Below are 20,272 nucleotides of genomic sequence, written 5' to 3'. Positions count from 1 at the left end.
GAGCACAACCTTATATATCCCTTTTACAATAGGTAAATGCAAATAAAAGTGAATTAGTAAATTGAAATGGATTTCAATTAAACCCAAGCATCACACAACAGAATAGGTTTAACTTTTATTCACATTACAACTACAGCAGTACTAACCCAATCATAATCTGTACTGCATATGTACATCTACATGTACTTGGATAATTATACTGTGTGGTGTTTATCTCCACCTAGACACTTAGATTTAATATTCAGAATGTCAGTGTCACCACACAAGGCAGGTGTCTAAGCTTCCGTAACAGTTTGTGTAGTCAGGGGAAACTGGGAATGTATTTAGCATCCCACATGCAGCTTCTTAAAGGTCCATCTTGGCAGGACCATCTTGAATGCTATTGCCTATACTGGGGGGATCAGATATTCACATACTGACATCTACAGAAATTCATAGAATCATCTAAGTTGGAAAAGACCTTCAAGATCCTCAAGTTCAATCATCCACCTGATCTATTGAGTCCTACTACTATGTCCCTAGTGCCATGTCCATGTCTTTAAAATACCCCTAGGGGTGGAGACTCCCCTGCGTAGCCCATTCCTATGCCCAATTATCCTCTCTGTGAAGAGTCTTTCCCTCCAATCTAATCCTTTCCTGGTGCAACTTTAGGCCATTTCCTTATGTCCCATCACTTATCACCTGAGAAATGAGACCAGTACCCTCCTTGCTGATCAGGAAATTGGCGTTTCTGAGCTTCTCTAGCACCTTTAACCGAAAAATGTAATGAAAAGACAAAATTCAGAAGAGTTTTAAGAAGTTCAGTTGTACATACATGGAATAAAATCTCCCTGTTGATGCTTGCTCCTTTGAGGTCCACCTAGAGTTATAACTATCACACAGTTAAACAAAAAAACAAAGAAAGAGGATGAATGAGTCATACTGTGGAGGGTTTCTTAAAATGTCATAATTTCCCAGATTCTGTCTGATGAATCAGAAATCACAACAAAACAAGGTTAGAGATTAAATCAATACCTTCATCTTTATCTACAGATACACACATATACATACATTATTTTCCTTTCCTTTACATTTATTTAAAATGCGGTGCTCTTATTTCCTCGTAAGGGTAGAAAATGCACATGAGTGCCCTAAAATATACAGTTGGGAAGAAAAACAACTGTATTTAAGTTCAGAAGCATCAATTGAAATCTTTAATTTTAACAACATAATCCAACATAATACTGCTGCCTTTAGAAGAATGACATTGAAATAAGACACCACTTGCAACACTAGAGATATTCTGTTACTGCTTTTCCTCATGCTTTAGCAAAGTTAGTTGTGCCTGAGTATTTATTGCTACTGTGAGGGAAAAACTGGCACAATTTTGGCTTGTAATACCTTTTCAAAAATTATTTTTAAATTTCTTTTTTTTTTTCTTTTTTCTTTTTTTTTTTTTCTTTCTGCCTGTAATGCTTTTTTGCTTTCTCCTGAAGCTTAATATACCATCACACTCAACAGTGTCCTTGTTCTCCTTCCTGTGTTCAGCTGTACAAGCAAGCTAGGAAAGCTGTCCAGATCCCAAATTTTGCAATGAAGAACCTGGAGGCAAACTATATTGGATTTTCAGATCATATTTCATCTCATCCTCCATCTGCCTTCTTCACATCTTTCACAGTTTTCTCTGAAGATGAAAAGGCAATGGGAGGAGAAATAAAAGGAAAAATGCCTGGGAAAGTGCTTAAACTTAGGGAAACTTTGATAAAATATGAGAGGAAAGGGGAAACAAACAGCACAGATGTGAGAAAGATGTGAGGAAAGCATGACTGTGCATAAGTCTGTGCTGATCAATTCAATCAGGGTCAATTAAACCCCTGCATGGACACCTGTGGAAAATGTGATGTATGAACAAATGAACAAACTCTAGCAATAATCAGGTCACTAAAGCATGAACCAATGCACTTTTCAGCAAGCACACAACAAATCCCATCAGTGCCCTTTCAGAGAAATGTAGGAGCTTAACTTCAGAACAGCAATTAATATTATCCATATCTACCCTGCTGCACAGTTTAAGATACCTGAAGTTCCTTAGAGACCTAATGCTTGGCTTCTGGATCTGCTCAGTTGTCACCCTGTCTTTGTTGCACTAATTGCCTAAGATCCTGCCTTTAAGCTAAAGCTGTTTAGGAGATGCAAAACAGGCCTTAAGTCTCTAGAGGAGCCCAATTTGTGAGGCACACCTTGGCTACGGAAAATTCACAGGAAGTAGGGGATGTACCAGAAAACTGGAGATGTGAAATTCAAGCCTTCCTCACCCTGATGACATTCAGAGCTTCAGCTCCAGCCCTAGGAGGGTTCCTCTGTCACTGGGCAACAGTGACAAAAGGTTCCATCTCTTGGGAAAGCTGACCTGAACAAGATCCATGTGCTGGAGAGGAAGAGTAGGAGAGAGGCTTGGTTCTGCAGGTTAGACCACTAGATGGGGGGTGGGGGGGGTGGGGGTGAGGGTGGGGGAGCAGAGTGCTGGCATTTTTGAGACCTTTCTGCTTTTCATCATGTGACAGTTTGGGGATAAATATATCTGGAACATTCTAGGAGGAAACACTGAGATAGAGGACATGGCTTCATAATATTTCTGTTTCCCAAAGAAGCCTAACTGTAACCTTGACCTGGGTTTCTGCATCTGTGTGTGACACACACCTGGAGTATCCATCCCTTTGTCACTCACCATAAGTTGTTTCCAATTCTCATTCCTCACATCCCAGTCTAGGAGAAACAGTCTCCTACAAAGATTGTAAATGTCTGATGATACTTATCAAATTATATCCCCAGAGTGTCATAACAGTAATTATCTTTGTTTGGCTTTTGCCTAAGAGAACAAAACTTTCCCCTTCAGCATTCATTACCACTAAAATATACAGGAGAAGCCGTGTTTAGTCTGTGAATCTTTGGGAAATGTCAAGTTCTCATCTGAGCAGCTTAATGCATTTTTCTGATTGCCTGTTAATGATGACTTACAGCATTGTGTAAATCTTGGTATTGTTACAGGACTTGGTTATGTCACTCAACAACCTGTGAAGGAGGCAGGAAAATGGCACTTCAGTCCTGCTCCTAAGTTTCAGCTATTTGATCAAGATTCCTTTCTAAGCACCCATGTTTGCAAAGTTTCACTGAGACTATTGTTTTTTTGTAACTGCAGTTGTAAGGCTAGTTTGACCCTCTATAAGTAAATATATTTAAGCAAAAAACGTGTGCAACACTCTATAAATTCTTCAAATATAGAAATGATTCTTTCAGTTTCTCTTTATGATCAAGAAGAAATCTGCTAGATAGGTAAAGTCAGCTTCAAAATTGTTTGCTATTTAGCTCAAGGCATAAAAATTCCTTTGGGAGGTCTGAACTAAATGAAGCTATAGATTTCAGAGCTGGAGGTTTAATAATTCCCTCCGCTGTATCCTCAAAGGCACAGATCCCTCTTGGGCAGAGCCTACAGTTTGCCAAATCCACCGAATAAATGCTAAAAAGACCCTGATCCACTCAAACACAGAAACAACTTGTCATTACTTGCACTGTCAATACCTGAAAATGTGTGACCTTTGCTGCTGGCAAAGTAACATCTTACAGCCCAAAGGTACATTAAATGAGCTTAACGGAGAATCACTTTGACACTAACATTAATCTAGGGCATGTGGACTTAGGAGAATCACAAATCTTCTTTTATACCTTGAAGCAGGTCAAACATCTCCCTTTATAGAAACAGCATTTGAGTTCATATAGCTTAAGAAAATATCCATTACTTAAAATAAACATATCTTAAGACATATACAAGATATTTTAATTAAGTAGCTACATTCTACTCTGCTTACTTTTTCTCTGGTGTTTTAGCAGTATATATTATTCCACTCCTCACTAAAACTCGTTTATTTTGCTAAAACCAATAATACTCCATATCCCAGAAATGGCTGCATTTCAGTGAGAAGTGAAATGATCCCTCTTATCTTCTCTATGTGGTGATTGCATCTTCACGACATGAAGATACATTTAAAACTGACATTTAAATAGTCATGCACTTTTCAAGTTTGTAGATGAAAGATTTTGTTGCTTTTCATCCATCAAGAGTGCACATAAACTGTTGAAGGAAGGAAGGAAGGAAGGAAGGAAGGAAGGAAGGAAGGAAGGAAGGAAGGAAGGAAGGAAGGAAGGAAGGAAGGAAGGAAGGAAGGAAGAAGGGAGGAAGGGAGGAAGGGAGGAAGGGAGGAAGGAGAAGGGAGGAAGGGAGGAAGGGAGGAAGGAAGGAAGGGAGGAAGGAGGAAGGGAGGAAGGAGGAGGGAGGAAGGAGGAAGGGAGGAAGGCGAGAAGGGAGAGGAAGGAGGGAAGGAGGGAAGGAGGGAAGGAGGAAGAGTCATTATTTTTTTAATTAAATAATAATATTATTTAATATAATATAATTAATTTAATATAATTAAATTCCTCTCATATGCACTGGAGCAAGTCCTACAAAGGTAAATGGTTTGCTCAGGAGCTATACTGGTGCTGTATAAAGAAAAAAATTCTAATACCATCTTTATTATTATTGATTTATAAGATGCAAGTTGTGTTTGTGAACTCACTTGTCAGGCAGCATGAGCTACATATCTAACTTTAATCATGTCACAATCATGAATCATAGAAAATATGGGAACTGTATGATATTGGTCTTGTGCTAGAGCAGCACTTTAATAAAAAAATTACCAGAATTTTTTCAGAAGTCTCAAGCCTCAGTGAGGACAGTTCTATCTTTGAAATGTTCCTGAGCAAGAATCTGTGAGCATCCCTGCTTGAGCAGAAGGTTGGACCAGATGGCCTCCAGAGATTCCTTCCAACCTCAGCCATTCTGTGATTCTGTTCCTGCACTGGAACAGATCCACTCAGCTCTCTGTCATCACCTTCTCTCCCAGCAATCACTCCGTAATCACCACTCTGTTGCTTATTCTAATTAATACTCTTTGAGTCAATTTTTAGATCTTTGTTGCTATTGTATTTTGATTATGCTTCGTCTTCAGCTCTGCACCACATTTCTTTATTTTTCCCCAGTCTGTGTTGGTTGTGTGATACAATATTCAGACTGCTCTCAGCAGAGCAACAGCAAATTACAGTGCATCCTCAATCCAAGAATCAGACTGGTACAACAGCACTTGGTAGTATCTAGGAGGGAAACGACAGGCAAATGATAAAAATAGCCATCGTCTCCCCATTGCAAATACTTCCATAGAGTTAAAAATTCGTCATGATACAGCTGGGTACCTTGAGGTGTCAATGCCATCTGTGTTCTGAGTACCACAATAGAAAGTAGTCCTGCTAGAATATGAAATGCAATCTTAGCACAGGGCTCCACAAACACTATCTTCCACTTCTCTTGCTTCTTGGCCACTTGTTGGGCTATTTATAAATTTATCTAAATCAATACCTCAATTCAAAGTCCATGTTTCTGCAGAAGAAAAACTGTGCTTGCACATTATTTCTGGTATTCTACACAATATCAGTAGTTACGCACAGTTTTAAGTACTCAGGAATATATAATAGAGACAATTCTTTACTTGGCCCTACTTACAGTATGAAAAGTTATGGGAAAGGCCTGCTGCCTGAAGGAAAAGTTAATGTGTGAAAGAATCTGAAAATTCCAGTAAAGAATGTTTTTGTTTCAGCTACAACTACTGTGCCATCATATCTTTATTTGCTTTTAATTAGTTGCATGGTTGAACATGGTTACTCAGTCATGTCTCTGGCTATTTATAAATTATAGAATTTATGGCTATAATGACTTGCTTTGTTAATCAGTGGTCATATTTTATTGCCTTAGTCATCTTAATTTACATCTAATGGGATTTCAGTATCCCATAGAAGCTCTGGATCTGATCATGTAAGGGTCTGAGAACACCTTCAGTGGGAAGCAACATGACCTGTAACTTCCAGGACTGATTTCTAAAGATAAACATGCCCATAGTTTGACAGCTTCTGAGGTGTGAAGTCTGGGATTTCTCTATGGCATTTCTGGGCATCCCATTACTGCATTATCCAAGTTCTCTTTAATCTTAAACGTGTATTTCCATAGCTCTCCTGTGACACACTGGAGCAACCTTTTCCCTGTGGCACTGACTTCAGCTCTGTCATACAGGAAATGTTGGGAGGGAGGAGTTGAGACTGAATTCCTCCAAATACTAGGTCAATAAACTAACTAGTGCACCACCTTTCTTGCTGCAGCTTAACACCAAAAGGGACTGAGAATGGGGTGATAACTCTTACAGAATCTCTCATGTACATTTCATCTCTCAATTGTACACACTCCAATATATCAAAAGCTGTAAAACTCTATGGAAACCCATCAGTTTTCCTTCCACTTGAGAAGTAAAGTGGTGGAGTAATCATCCCTGGAGGCATTCAAAAGACATGTATTTGTGGCACTGAGGGACATGGTCAGTGAGCAATATTGGCGGTAGGTGGACAGGTGGACAGAATGATCTTAGTGGTCTTTTCCAACTTGAATGACTCTATAATTCTATACATAATCTGATCACTTGTCAGGAGAAAAACCTACAAGACACAGAAAACAGGTTATTTTTAATTCCTCCCAGGAAAACCTGAGGATGCAACAGGGAAAATGATTACAACTAATGGCAACAGTGAGCAAAGAAACATTGTAGTAGATCTGTAAATCTGCAGGAGAGCACAAATGCTGGAAAGTTTTCCCATTAGTGTTTCTTGGCCCTGATTCAGTAAGCTACTTCATTGCTATGTCAATACCACATATACAATGTATAAACACATGTCCAAGTGCTTTTCTCACTGCAAGTAGATTTAAGCTGTTATAGAAATGCCATTTTTTTTTCTAGATGACTATCACAAAACAAAACAAAACAAAAAGTACGGAAATGTTAATCTTAGCTGTATGTGTAACTCAGAAAACGTGCAGTTTTAGAATTACTGTATCTCACCACTGATGTCACATAAAGCAGCTCTGTTTGTTTGCACAGTTTTGGTTCAGCTGTTTTTCTTTTGTCTTTTTGGTCTTACTACATAATGCCAGGAAAGAGTTTTCCTTGTAGTATTCTTTTTTTCCATTCTCTGACTATATCATTACAATCTTAATGATTCTATTGGTCTATTTCCTAATAAAGACATTTTGCATTTTGCAAGAAAAACAGTAAGATACTTCTGGATCAAGTTACTGGCAGAAGAAACATGTGGCTGAAAACAACAAAAAAAAAAATCTGCAGTCTTCTAAAACCTCCATCTGAATGGAAATATTTGGAAGAGGTAGAGGAAATAATGTCACATACAATTATTTTATAAACCCCACTTTAAAAACATTCTTTGTATGCAATACTAAAATTATTTTTATCAGACTACGTGTTGTATGCTGATGCCCTTGGATAGCCCCAGTTTTCCACTGAAGCATAATACAGCTGATACTGGTTAGGAAGGAAGTGAGTTGGCTCTTACCAGGGAAAAACACCATCTAAATGTGGGAACACCACCTAAGTGTCCATAAATACTTACAGAGACTGGCATTTTGAAAGCTTGACCTTGAACTCTTATTGGTACATGTACAAGAAAGTTCCTGCCTTCAGTTTGGCACAGGCTAGGACTGAAGTTATATATATATATATATATGTATATATATGTATATGTATATATGTATGTATATATATATAAAATAATAATTATATATATAGATATCATATAATTACTATTATTTTTGCCTGTCTCACTTATACTGAGCATACTCTCAGTATACCAGTCACCTAACTGCTGACTGCATACTTCTCATTAAGGCATGCAGTGCAGAGAAACATGCTGGTAAGAAATGCAGCGAAGCAACGTAATCAGCAGCTGAGAATCCCTTTCACTTTGTAGCAGGAGGAAATGAAGGAGAAAAACTTTGTGCTTCCTCTTTGGAGCTCTACTGGTGTGAACTAATTTAATAGGGATGAGCAGCCACAGGGGCAAACACGTGCCTGTTGCTTCATATAAGTGATATGTGTTAGGCTATGGATATAAAAGTGAATCCCAGAATCTTCACTCTCTCGTCTTCTAAAGCAAATAATCAAAGTCTATTGTATTGATATACTGCAGAAAACTCCTTCTGGATGTTAATCGATTGTGTATATATATAAAAAGCATATAAATAGTTCATGTGTAAGAAGGAAAGGCAAGCAAATGGGAAGAACACTCACTAAGCCAGGTCAGAAGTGTACTGTGGGCAAGAAGGTCACACACACACACACAAAAAAGAAGAAACAAAGGGGCAAAGTTGTGTCTCCTTGGTCTATCTCATTTTATCTACTACATCTATTAAAAAACATTTACCCTAATATATTTAGGGAGAAAGCCCCTTATCTTTCAGTAAATATTCCCTTTCTACATAATCCTCTTTTTCAAACAGAAACTTGTAAAATGAATCAATTTTGTTTCTGAATTGGAATATACTAATGAGCTAGAACAGAGATCACTGAGGGTAAAATTCACCTGGGAGATGCAGCGAGTAATAGTTTAGCACATGCTTCCTGGCAGAAAAATTTTGTGTGGATACATGTCCAAACTTGTATACATATGAACAGAGGTAAATGACACAGAGATGTGCCTCTGAGGTGTTAGAGGAGTCTTCCCATGGGGGTTCCTAATTTCTGATAGGTATTTCTTGTGTTCTTTTAAGGGTAGAAATAAATAAATAACTAAAGAAATAAAAGCCTTTAAACAAGGGGGTGAAAACCATGACAAGATCCTGGCTAGAGAATGTCTGCCTGACTACAGATTCAGCATGACGTGGCTGTACCCTGTGCTGACATCAAATAAATCTGAAGTATCAGAACACAGAAGGTGGAACTCTAAAACAAACAAACAAAAACAATCATAGTTCACTGTAAGCCTTTCAGGAGGATGCTCAGCAATGCCTCCTGCTGATAGACCACTGACAGTGGTTCAGTTTATGTACAGTAAAATGAAAAGTGTCTTACAAAACCTGTTTCTTGCACTTGCTGTATCTCTATGTTTCCTATCAATCTACTGCCTGTGGGGATCCTCTGAGTTATTTTATGAGACTCATCTGACTGTTAAGTGAGCTACTGCAAGATATTCTGCTTGGAGACACCAGTGGACAGTGCAGAACTCTGGAGAGCTCAGGTCACAAAGTCTACCTCTCCTCAACCTTCTAATTTGTAAAGAAATGCCATAACACAAACATCTCTGGTTTTTACTTCAAGATCAAACTCATTTAATATTAAATGAAATCAGTTTTTCAAGCTCTTGATAAACTGGAATCCAAAAGCCTGTTTGGAGCTGGGGTTGAGATAAATATATGTGCACTAATGAAACATATTTCTAAAGGACCTAACCCCAAGGGTTAAGTTCTGTTCAACTTAATTAGCTGAAGTTGGCTTTTGGAATGTCAGCAGATAATGTGCCAGGAAAGTCTTTGCACTAAGAGTGTCATTAATAGATTATATACATAAGAGACATGATTTTTAAGCTTCAGGTCAAAAAGCCGTCTTTTTATTTTTCTTGGAACTTTCCAGCTATTTTATACATGGTACAAGTGATAACACTTCATTTCATAATAAATATTCTGAAGGCATTCCTAATGCAGACTAATACAAATTACATTTATGCATACTTCACAGTTACAGTTTCAATGTATGAGATTCAATGTCCTTAAATCTGTAGAAAAGGTATATTTATAAGATTTTCTTGAGAAATCATTCTACAAAAGCATGTGATATAGTCAATGAAGATTGAAAGTCTAAAGTTTCAGGTTAGATAAACACTACCCAAGCTTCTTCTAAAAAATATTAACTGTAAGATTCACAAAAAATTACTGGGAAATATTCCAGTAATAAGTCTTCCATAATACTGTTTGTTTCTCCTACCTCTGATAGACTGGTAACAAAACCAAAATGATCACTATTCATTTCACTGAATAGAAGGCATTGCAAATAATAATCCAAATCATTTTCTCCATGAAAAGGTCGTTCTTTTGCTGGACGTGAGCCAGCAGTGCGTTCTTGAAGCCCAGAAAGACAACAGTAACGTTGGCTGCATCAAAGGAGGGGTGGTCAGCAGGGCGAGGGGGATGACCCCATCCTGAGTATTGACTTGAGCGAGGCCTGATGCCTTCAACTCAGGAAGAACATGGAGCTGTTTGTGCAAGTCTAGAGGGGGGCCATGGAGATAATCAGAGGGCTAGAGCACCTGTCTTATGAAGAAAGGCTGAGTGAGCTGAGCTTGTTCAATTTGGAGAAGAGAACAACCTGAGGAGATCTCAGTGTGGCCTTGGCTTGAAGGGAACTCAGCAGCAGGAGGGAGACTGACTTTTTACACAGTCTAATAGTGGGTAAAGGGTTTAAACTAAAAGAGATGAAATTTAGATTAGATGTTAAGAAGAAATTCTTTACTCAGAAGGTGGTAAGGCACTGGCACAGCTGTGCAGAGAAGCTGTTGGTGCCCCTTCCCTGGAGGCACTCAAGGCCAGGCTGGATGGGGCTCCGAGCGGCCTGAGCTGGTGGGTGGCAGCCCTGTCCATGGCAGGGAGTTGGAACTAGGAAATTTTTAAGGTCCCTTCCAACCCAAGACATTCTATGGTTCTGTATGATCTAAACCATTACATGTAACTTGCACTTCCACAGAAACCCAAAGCATGCAAAGCATGCATTTTCTTGGCCCTACTCTGGTTAACGTCTTTACAAGTAACCTAGAAAAGTATATTTCTAGATATATTTAGCAGATAACATTGAGCTGGAACTGGAGATAATGGCTAGATAGATTGTACAAGACAGCCAGGATTTCCTGATGAACTGTATGCAAGAAAACAATACATGCATTATATAAGACCAATATGCAGCCATAGATTTGGAGGGAAAATAAAGCAGACAGACCATGGCCCCAGGAATACACCTTTTCTCTGGAAACTATGGCTCTGATAAATATTTGGCAAATACTTCATTGAAAATTTTGAAAATAAAATTGTTTATTATTTGAATGAGGGGACTCCTTCAGCATGCATTATGCCAGAAAGCTAACTTGATAACTAAATATATTCTACCAACTATATAAAACACTACTATTTGCAAAATAAATAAAATGAATTTACAAAATAAAGCCACAAGTATAAAAAGTATCACAGTATAATTTTGAGAGATATGACTCCATTTAAAAGAACAATTAGATTAGTAAGTCAACTAACTGATTGAATAATCTTGTGTTCCTTCTAATTGTTACAAAGATTATCTGAAGATCTAGCAGTTTAAGTATTATGTGATTCAAATACACTGTGAGCTTACATGTCAAACAATGACTATTTACAAACAAAAATTCAACATGAAAACTTCCACAAGAAATAAACTTGATGAATACCAGATGTCTTTCCTTACTAGTAATGTCTTAATTTTAACTCCAAATTTACCCTTGCCCTGTATATACCTGCTATTAAATCATATACATTTGCAAATTGTTTAAACATAAATGTTTCATGCAAATGAGGTGATAGAAAATAATATAGGCGAGTGAAAAAATGAATCTCAGAGTATTTTATATTACTGCTCTGTGCTCTGTCATGTGACTTTGTATTCTTCCTTGTTGAGATATATGACTTGATACTCTTAGGCTAGTGCTATAATTCTTATAACACAAAGCCACCATAGAACCTGCAGTGGCCGCCTAATTCCACCTAAAAGTCAGCCAGGCCTTGAAAGCACATCACTGTTCACATCTTTTAGAACTACTTTGTCAGAGTCACACCAGACAGCTTGCATAGTGCTTTTCTTTACCATGAGCAGCTGCATGTAGTGAGATTAGCTTTGGGTTTTATAATCATCAGGTTTACATAAACAAGGGAAAATTCCAAGCCATTACTTTTTGCTTAATGTGTATCTTTTCCTGCAGAAAAAGAGTGTTTTTATCATGACAGAACTCAAGTCTATAAAATATTCCTTTTAGTAACGTCAAAAAAGGCACATATTTTGTTCACAGGATATTACTCAACAGACTTAAAACATACAATTTCTGGATGTCTTAAAAGTGGAAAGTTAATAGTAGCAAACTTCAGATTGAGAAGCTATCTGTACAATCATTTGCTTCCTCATGAAAATGTTAAGGGTCCTCGGGTTAGCCTTGAGTCTTTAAAGTTTGGCAGAATAGAATCTCCAGAAGATTTACTACAGCTTAATTATTGACCTGACATAATACTTAGGCCATGTAGCGCATGCTGATGGATTGTTTGGTTTAAATAATTACTGGGTGAGCATTTTATTTTCATACCTTTGAAGATTTCCTGAAGTTAATGTGCCTTGGTTAATTTTCATAGCACTGGACAGAAGTCTGTATTTCTTGCTCAGTGAATTTATTGTAGGCAACACCTGAAAAATGGGAAAACAAATACTTCCAGCTGCTAGGAATCACAAGTTTGTTGTAACAAAAGCTGTCTTCATACTAGATTTAGATGTTTTTGCAAAACTGAACTCGCTTATTCTTATTAATTTTGCTGAATCACCATGCAGAACTAACTTTACCAATATCTAGCTTGATTACAGAACCACTTTGGTTAGAAAATGCCTTCATAATCATTAAACCCAACCATCACCCTGACATGCAAAATCCCATCACTAAACCTTGCAACCTTGCACCTTAGTGCCATGTCCACGTCTCTAAAATAGCTCCATGGTATGGGCACACTACAAGTCAGTAAGATACCACATTTAAAATAACACAAACATTAAAGAAAGAGCACACTTTAATGTATAAGGATACAGGCTATCTTGTGTATTGCTTCTTACTAAATACTTATCAATACAGACCTGCATTATATTTTATACAGCTATAAACACCAAAGTTCAAATAGCTAGGTTCATCTCCACTGAATACTCTAACTTGTCAGGATATTTTCTGAGAATAACTGTAGTATTTTCACAGAATTTTTGGAGGTGTTTTTTTTTAGGCTTTTTAGTTTGTCTGTTCGATTCTTTCTTCTTTTCTAAATTGAGTTACTATTAAAATCAACTATAGATTTGCACAAACTAATCTGTCTTGTCTTTCAACAGCTGAAGCGTAACTACCTGCATCTATGTCAACTTAAATTCTTTATTCATCTTCTTCATTTGACAAGAACCATATGGTTCATATCTTCTTCCTCATCTGACTTGAGCAGCTATCAAAATGCAGGATGTCATAGTGGCTCTGCTCAGGAGAATGTTCCAGTGATGGAAAAAGATCTTTGTTTTACTTATGTCCGTGAACACTGGAAATATTTTGCTCACGTGAGCTAGTGTTTCACATTCCCTTAGCTATGATTAATTGCAAGCTTCTGAGGACAGTGGTTGAGGTGAGTCTGGTGAAGGATCAAGAATTAGCCCTGCCTGCCAAAATCATATCACTAAATGGCAAACAGGTTGGCCTTCAGGTGAGACAGTTCTGTCATTAGACTGTCCTCCCTGTCATACCGCAACCTGAGCTGCTACAGAAAAGGAGCAGAACTGGAGACCACTACCTTGGCAGTCAGCATGCACATTACTAAACCCACACCTCGGACATGAAGACACTAAAGCCACCAGACAGTGTTTTCCTGCCTACACCAGCCCATTGGCTGAAATGATCTCTCTGTCCTTCATTGTTTCCACTGTTGTGAAGCCTGCTTCCTCATCAGTCTGCCTGCTCCCTTTCTCAGGAGCTCTCTCCATCCGGCACAGCACCCTTCTGGGAAGGACCAGCCAGAGCCTGGCTGCCTAATGCTTGTGTACTCTTGAACAGCTCTGTGTTCTGAGGCTAGTTTTGGAACAAGCATGCTTTGCTGTTTCCTAGAGCTATTTCATAAGGGCAGTGGCAAGTAAGTTTATCTGTTTTGAGGATGAAGAACACAGTTAGATTCTTCATTTGTGAATTTCTGAGAGGTTATGATTAGGAAAACTCTGGTGACTCACACAGACGCCAGCATTATTTCATTCACAACTGGGTACCTGGGACCATAGAAAAAGAAAATAAGGAATTTCCAGGGAAAACTGGGGCACTTATAGCTATAGGTTCTAAGGGACAGTGTGAAATAAACAAACAAAGAAAGAAATGAAGAATCCTCCCTTCAGCAAACCCAAAACAGAGATAACATAAATTGGAGGAATCTGAAGTGCTTGCATTTCTCACATGCTGCTACAAAATGAAATGTAACCTTTGCTGCTCTAGTGTAGAACAGTACAGTGGTACATACAGTATCTTGTGGTGGACTCATTGTATCAGTGAATTGAAAAGGACTCAGAATTTTAAAGCACCAGCTCTTAAGTAGCCAAGACTGTGATGGTCTGGAGAAGTTTAAATAAAAAGCTGCCAGCATTTGGGAACTTAAAAAATTACCTCATAGTTATTATTACACTATAAATAAGTACTTGCAATATTACAGTCCTCTAAATCTTACCTTTGTCTTATGCAAGAAAGATATATTGTCATTGTTTTTCCACTCTTCCCCAGATCAGTCTTTCTTTTCTGGCTGTAATAAATAAAACAATAAAAAGTTATGACAATTTCTAAGCAATAAATAACACACATTTATCTGTACATTATTTCTAGGAATATATTCCAGCACATTAACAAAGATATTACCCAGAGTATTGGATTTAGAGCTGTTCCATAAGCCTCACAGGGAACGTTGCCTCCAACTCCAGCAGGGCAGGGTTCTTAATTTATCAACAGTTCTCTTATACTGCTAGTGCACAGTGTATGGTATCCACAGAGGGCAGTAGCTCTAAATCTGCTTCTGCAGGTGCAAAGCAGAAATCCAGCAGGACTTATATAGATTCCAGCCAGCAAGTTCACTTAAGCCTGCTTCCTAATAAATCAAAAAGCAAACCAGTGTGCTGTTAGGTTTTCAAGTCAGTAGTGGCTGTGAAAACCAATAGGCCTTCTGGGATCTCACCTTGAAAACTTAAACCCAGAATCTACACTGAACATTCTTAAATGTACAGCAAAAATATATAGGCATGAAATAATTGGAGAGGTGAAAATAATGTTATTGTCGTATCACCTAATATGGTTTTTTTGGCTCTGCTTCTTGCAGAGACTGGTCCCTCCAGTAATAAGTAATAAGGTTCTTTCTGATGATCAGGGCTAATGTTTTAGCAATGATGTAAGAGCTAGAATAAGCCAGCTGAAGGGTTTCTTTGTGGTTCTCACTAGCTACTATTGAACCTTATGAACAACTAATGAAAACTTGCCTTTCTCTGTGGTATCCTCAGTATGCTCTTCTTGGGCATGTATATTGCATGGGCCAAGAACCCAGGAATTAAACAAAACACTCTTACAGACAATCCCACTCGCACAACTTATCAGTCCCAATGGCCATATAAGTCCTCCTTTGGCTGTACCTCAGAGGAATCAGCAAAGCCCTGATGACATTTGGAGTGCCAGCAGTTGGAATGAGTGAGTGGAGTGGGACCCTTCCCAGGAGTAGCTAAACGCACATTAGAGGCTGTTTCTTTAATTTTTTAAAAAATTTTTTTATTTATTTTTTCTCTCCCTTGGCAAAATCTTCAATATCATGAAAGGACAAGAAGTCACAAGTCAAAAGGTTTTTCCACTTAACGTATTAGCGACTGAGTGTGAAGCATATAGTGCAATGAAAGATTATCCATCAGTCTTCAGAGGATATCAAGGAGGGCTACGTATGTAAACACCAGAAGATAATTAATCATCTTTTTCCCCTCAATTTTGAAATGTAAATGAAATCTTATTATGCTTTGAGACAGTTACTGAGAGTAGTTACATAAAGGGGAGGGCTCTGATGCACAGGCCATATTTCTAGCTTTAGTAACTGCAAATCCCACTTTAGTGGGATGTGACTTCATATTAGTACCAAAAGACAGATTTTGGTCCTTGATACAAAATAGAGTATTTTTTTTTCCAGTTTTTGTTGTCATTATGGGAAATAAATTGGGTAAAGAACTTTTGGAATGAAAATGCCTTGAAATGGCCAAGAATGTAGCAGCAAAGAAAACAAAGAAAACACATTATCAAGATGAAAATGAGCTAATGAATAAAACAATGCTTAGAACAGCAAATTAAATGGAGAGAAGATGCTTAAAAATATCCCTTTTCACAAACAATCAGCTAACTGTATGTGTGTACAACAAAAGCTCTGATTACAATTCTGTTTAAAATATGTCCTTTCATTGCAAGAGATCCATTAATTTTCTGCCCTCTCTTGTTCACCCTTGCCAACACCAGCTTCATGTGATAGCAAAGTAACCAAGAAACACTTAGTAGCACCAAACATAATTAATCAGTAGCATTAGGAACTTCTTTATCTATACATACAGAAGGGTAAAATTATGGATAGTGAAAGAATGTGACAATGAAATAAGTTACTGGCAACGTACTGAAGGATGAATCCAATAGCACTGCAATAAACAGTAATCTTTCCATTTACTTTAGTGGGCACTGAACTAGCCTGCTAAAGAGCAGAAAAAGACACATGGAGATGGTAGCTTTGTACCATCGTCAAAGTTTCCAGATCTCTGTTTTTTACATTTATGAACATATGAAAATATGATACTTTCCAGAAGGTGCACAAAGGAGTTTGTTATGATTTAACGTCAGAGAGGATAGTGTGCCATAATTTTATTCTACTGGAAACAGATCTATTATTTTCCTTAAATGCTGCTGTGTTTAAAGAAATTTCAGGAGTATTTTCATTTTTCATGAATCTTTGTATTCAAGTTTCTGCACACTGGGACTGCACACAGCCTTACCCAGAAAACTTGCTGCAGCACATTTCCAACCTGGGTTAAAGGTGGAGACTTAACAGCATCACAAAATAAGAAAGGCTTACAGCATGCTATAATGCAAGAGTAATATTTATAGTTCTTCCTTTGAGTAGATACTGCTGCACTATATATCATTTACAGATTTTGAGGGGTGTAGATGTATGTGTGACATTGAGAGAAATTTTTCCTGTATAACACAGATAACACATAGGACATAAAAGGATTTACTGCATGTAGAATTCTTTTGCATACCTTGAACGTACTGGTGATAAACAGTTTTCCAAATTATTCCCTAAGTGTCAATATATGACAACTGAGTAACATGGCTTGGGGCTCAAATGATCTTATTTAAGCTCATAAAAGAAGTACAGTCACAAAACCTTCAAGGAAGACCCAGGGGACTCTGGGGAATGTTGTATGTGAATCACATCTCTGAGTCACTCCTGAACTTAGCTTGATGCCAGAAGTGAGATCTTTCTGACATAATGAAAATACTAGACCCACATATGTCAACAGATTCAGCCACTTGTGTGTTCCTTACTTCTTCAGACCAACACTCTCTAGAAAATGTCCTTACGCAGCAGATTCCCATTTCACTGTGAAACAGCTTTATTCCAGTGAAAAGTGCAGTGATTTGTGTTTGTATAAAGTGCTTTTGCATTTCTGGTATTTAAGTAACCTATACAAGAGTTACAAGTACAAGATGTTTGTTTGCAGTTTTAACTAACCAAAGGCAGAACAACATGGAAAATGTTATGTTAGTTGACTTTGCAAATGCCAATAAATGGAGAAGAGAATCCAATTCTGATTATACTATATATATACTTTTTTTTCTTTTTTCTTGGACTTTCTGTAGGAGTGGGCACTGTATGGAGTAAGAAGTATTTCTGAATAAGCTAATGGACCTACAGCACCATTATTAACACATAAGAAAGCTCCAGAACATTCAAAGCTCTCACACTGTTTGGCACTGCTGTCACACTGTCCAGCTTTGATCATCATAGATTCAGAAGACAGAGCAATGAAGATGTCCACAACTTACGAATTTCAAGTGACTTTGTCACTCATGCAGCAGTACTGCCATAAACAGTGGAAAATCAATTGTTAAAAAACCCCAAAGGATCAGATTTGTAGGTCAGTACAACATTTATTTCTATTTGCAGAATGCAGATGGTTAAGTCTGAGCTCATGGGTTTGCAATTTTTATAACTCAGTGGGATTATCTCATCAGACTAATTTCCGAAGGACTTCTATAGCTTACTGCTAAAGAGTCATTACAAAATCTCCATCACCAACAAGGTGAATGTGCAAGGGGCGATTCAGCACCAGAATGATAAAATGTATCCCTGCAATCATCATGACTTCAGCAGATATGATTAAAAATGTCCATAGAATTTGATCCACATTTCGAGAAAATATGTTCGCCTTAGACATGAGGCTATTTTGTTATATTGTAGAAATCCACCATCCATAGATTCCAATTTGGCCTCAAGTGATTAGCCAGTTTAAAAATGAATAAAGCTCTTACACTTGAAAAGAAAAAAAGGATAAATTCCGCTTCTAAGTAGAAAACAAAGCTAAAATTTGGTCATTAAACGTAGAGTAGTAAACTAGAAAAAAAGCCTAGGTGATATAAATGTTATAACATCAGTCAATCAATCAAACAATCCAGAAAAGTATCAATTTAGCTGTGATACAGCAGGCCACTTTCATTCAATTTTCAACTATTCTTATTTGGATTTCCCCAGAAGATTTGATTGTGACAGAAGAAGCATAGCAGCCTTCCAACACATAAAGGGCACCTACAGGAAAGCTGAGGAGGGACTTTTTATCAAGGAGTGCAGTGAGGGAGAGGGGTAATGGCTCTCAGCTAAAAGAGAGTAGATTTAGATTAGACATTAGGAAGAAATTCTTTACGCAGAGGGTGGTGAGGCACTGGCACAGTGGAGAGAAACTGTGGGTGCCCCATCCCTCAAGTTCAAGGCCAGGCTGGATAGGGCTCTGGGAAGCTTGAGCTGGTGCCACCCCTGCCCATGGCAGAAAGTTGGGACTGGGTGGTCTTTGAGGTCCCTTCCAACCCATTCTGTGAGTCTATGATTATTTCCCCATGATAACTATTTCAACAGAATTAATCACAAAGGAAAATAGAAGAAAATATTATGGATATTTCTTAGAATGAGCAAAAGCTGGCAGAATCTGCTTGCAATAGATCAAATCCGACAGGCACTTATTCCTCCAAAAAACATTTTATTCAAACCACTATAACCCCTCAAGTTGCAAGGTAATCTAATGTATTTAATAGTGTGTCTATCTCAGTTTATGTATTTGGGAGATTCTGGCAGGCCCAAGACAGACCTGAATTGTTAACCTGTACTGAAAATACATGAAGGAAGAGGTCAAACAGGAAACTTCTTTAGATGATTTGATGTGGGTTAATGAGCCTCAAACAACGTATGTGCTTTCTTAGATGACAAAACAGCAGCATCTTCTTTTGGCTCACTGTTTCAGCATATTTGTTTTTTTCAGCAGGCCAATAAAACTTATTGTTAGCAAGAAACACAAACTATACACAAGGTTGCTCCAGACAGAAAAATAACTCAGAGGTTTCATAAAGCAGGCTTTTCCTATATTTCAGCACTTAACATAACAAAAGTTACTGTGACTTGAAATCTGACTACTTCTTATCATCTTCTGAACATAAATAACAATGTCACTACATTCAGTGAATCAAAAAGCAAGATGACCTTAACCTAAGTATTTAAGGAGTAATTTAGGGAAGTGAAAGAAGCAAAGGCAAGGAAGAAGGCAAGGAAAACTTTTGCTGGATTCTGCTTTTCTGATCTGAAAAAAGTGAAAGAAAATAATAGATAATTAATCTTTTGTGTTATCTTGTTGTGTGGTTTGTTGTTGTTGTTTGTTTGCTTGCTTGCTTGTTTTTTAATAAGAAACACAAAATGATTCCATACAAACAACTAAGCTCTGCCTTCTGTTAAGGGTTGCAGTACCACTGAAGTCTGGAGCAGAGCTGTTGTGCTTTCAGTTCCCCCTGTCTTCCTTTTTCCTTCTAATGGACTGAAATGTGACTGAAGAGCAGCATGACTGTAAACTAAAAAGATAATATTCCTATGACAACCCTCTCAGTGCTTTGGGGACAATACACACATACAAACATATTTGCTTGCAACTGATTCAAGATGTGAAAAAAGAAATAAGGCAAATTTATGAGAGTTTTTTTTCTGAAATTGAAAACACACTTAAAAACTCTCCTATGTATTTGTTTTGTTTAGACTAATTAAGACTTCTGCTTTATGTTACCACAAAAGACGCTAAACATTTGCAACACATTTACTGAGGTTAAAAGAATTATGGGATGAATTTGTATCTACTACACCATTATCTTTAAGCAACACTATTTTAGTAATCAGTTGGAATTGTTTTTGCAGTCAGAAAGGTGACCTGTCAGTCCACCCAGATTTTACATTCTCAACTCAGGATACTAAGAAATGTTGTTTCTCAGTTTA

The 20,272-nt window shown here is 37.6% G+C and overlaps 1 protein-coding gene across 4 annotated transcripts in view; it reads right to left on the bottom strand.

Annotated features, from left to right (window-relative positions):
- The window catches only part of SULF1 (sulfatase 1), a 125,422-nt gene that overhangs the window by 90,085 nt on the left and 15,065 nt on the right, over window positions 1–20,272 (bottom strand). For all 4 annotated transcript variants that reach the window (XM_015855714.2, XM_015855711.2, XM_015855712.2 and 1 more), the window contains exons 3-4: window positions 14,408–14,479; window positions 12,268–12,365 (exon numbers count right to left, since the gene is read on the bottom strand). The gene's annotated coding sequence lies outside the window, so the exon portion shown is untranslated. The remainder of the gene's footprint in view (window positions 1–12,267; window positions 12,366–14,407; window positions 14,480–20,272) is intronic.

This window comes from Coturnix japonica, chromosome 2 (genome assembly GCF_001577835.2).
Source record: "Coturnix japonica isolate 7356 chromosome 2, Coturnix japonica 2.1, whole genome shotgun sequence".
Lineage (NCBI taxonomy): Eukaryota > Metazoa > Chordata > Aves > Galliformes > Phasianidae > Coturnix > Coturnix japonica.
Note: the sequence above shows the minus strand (reverse complement) of the source record. Positions and strands in the feature narration are given on the sequence as shown.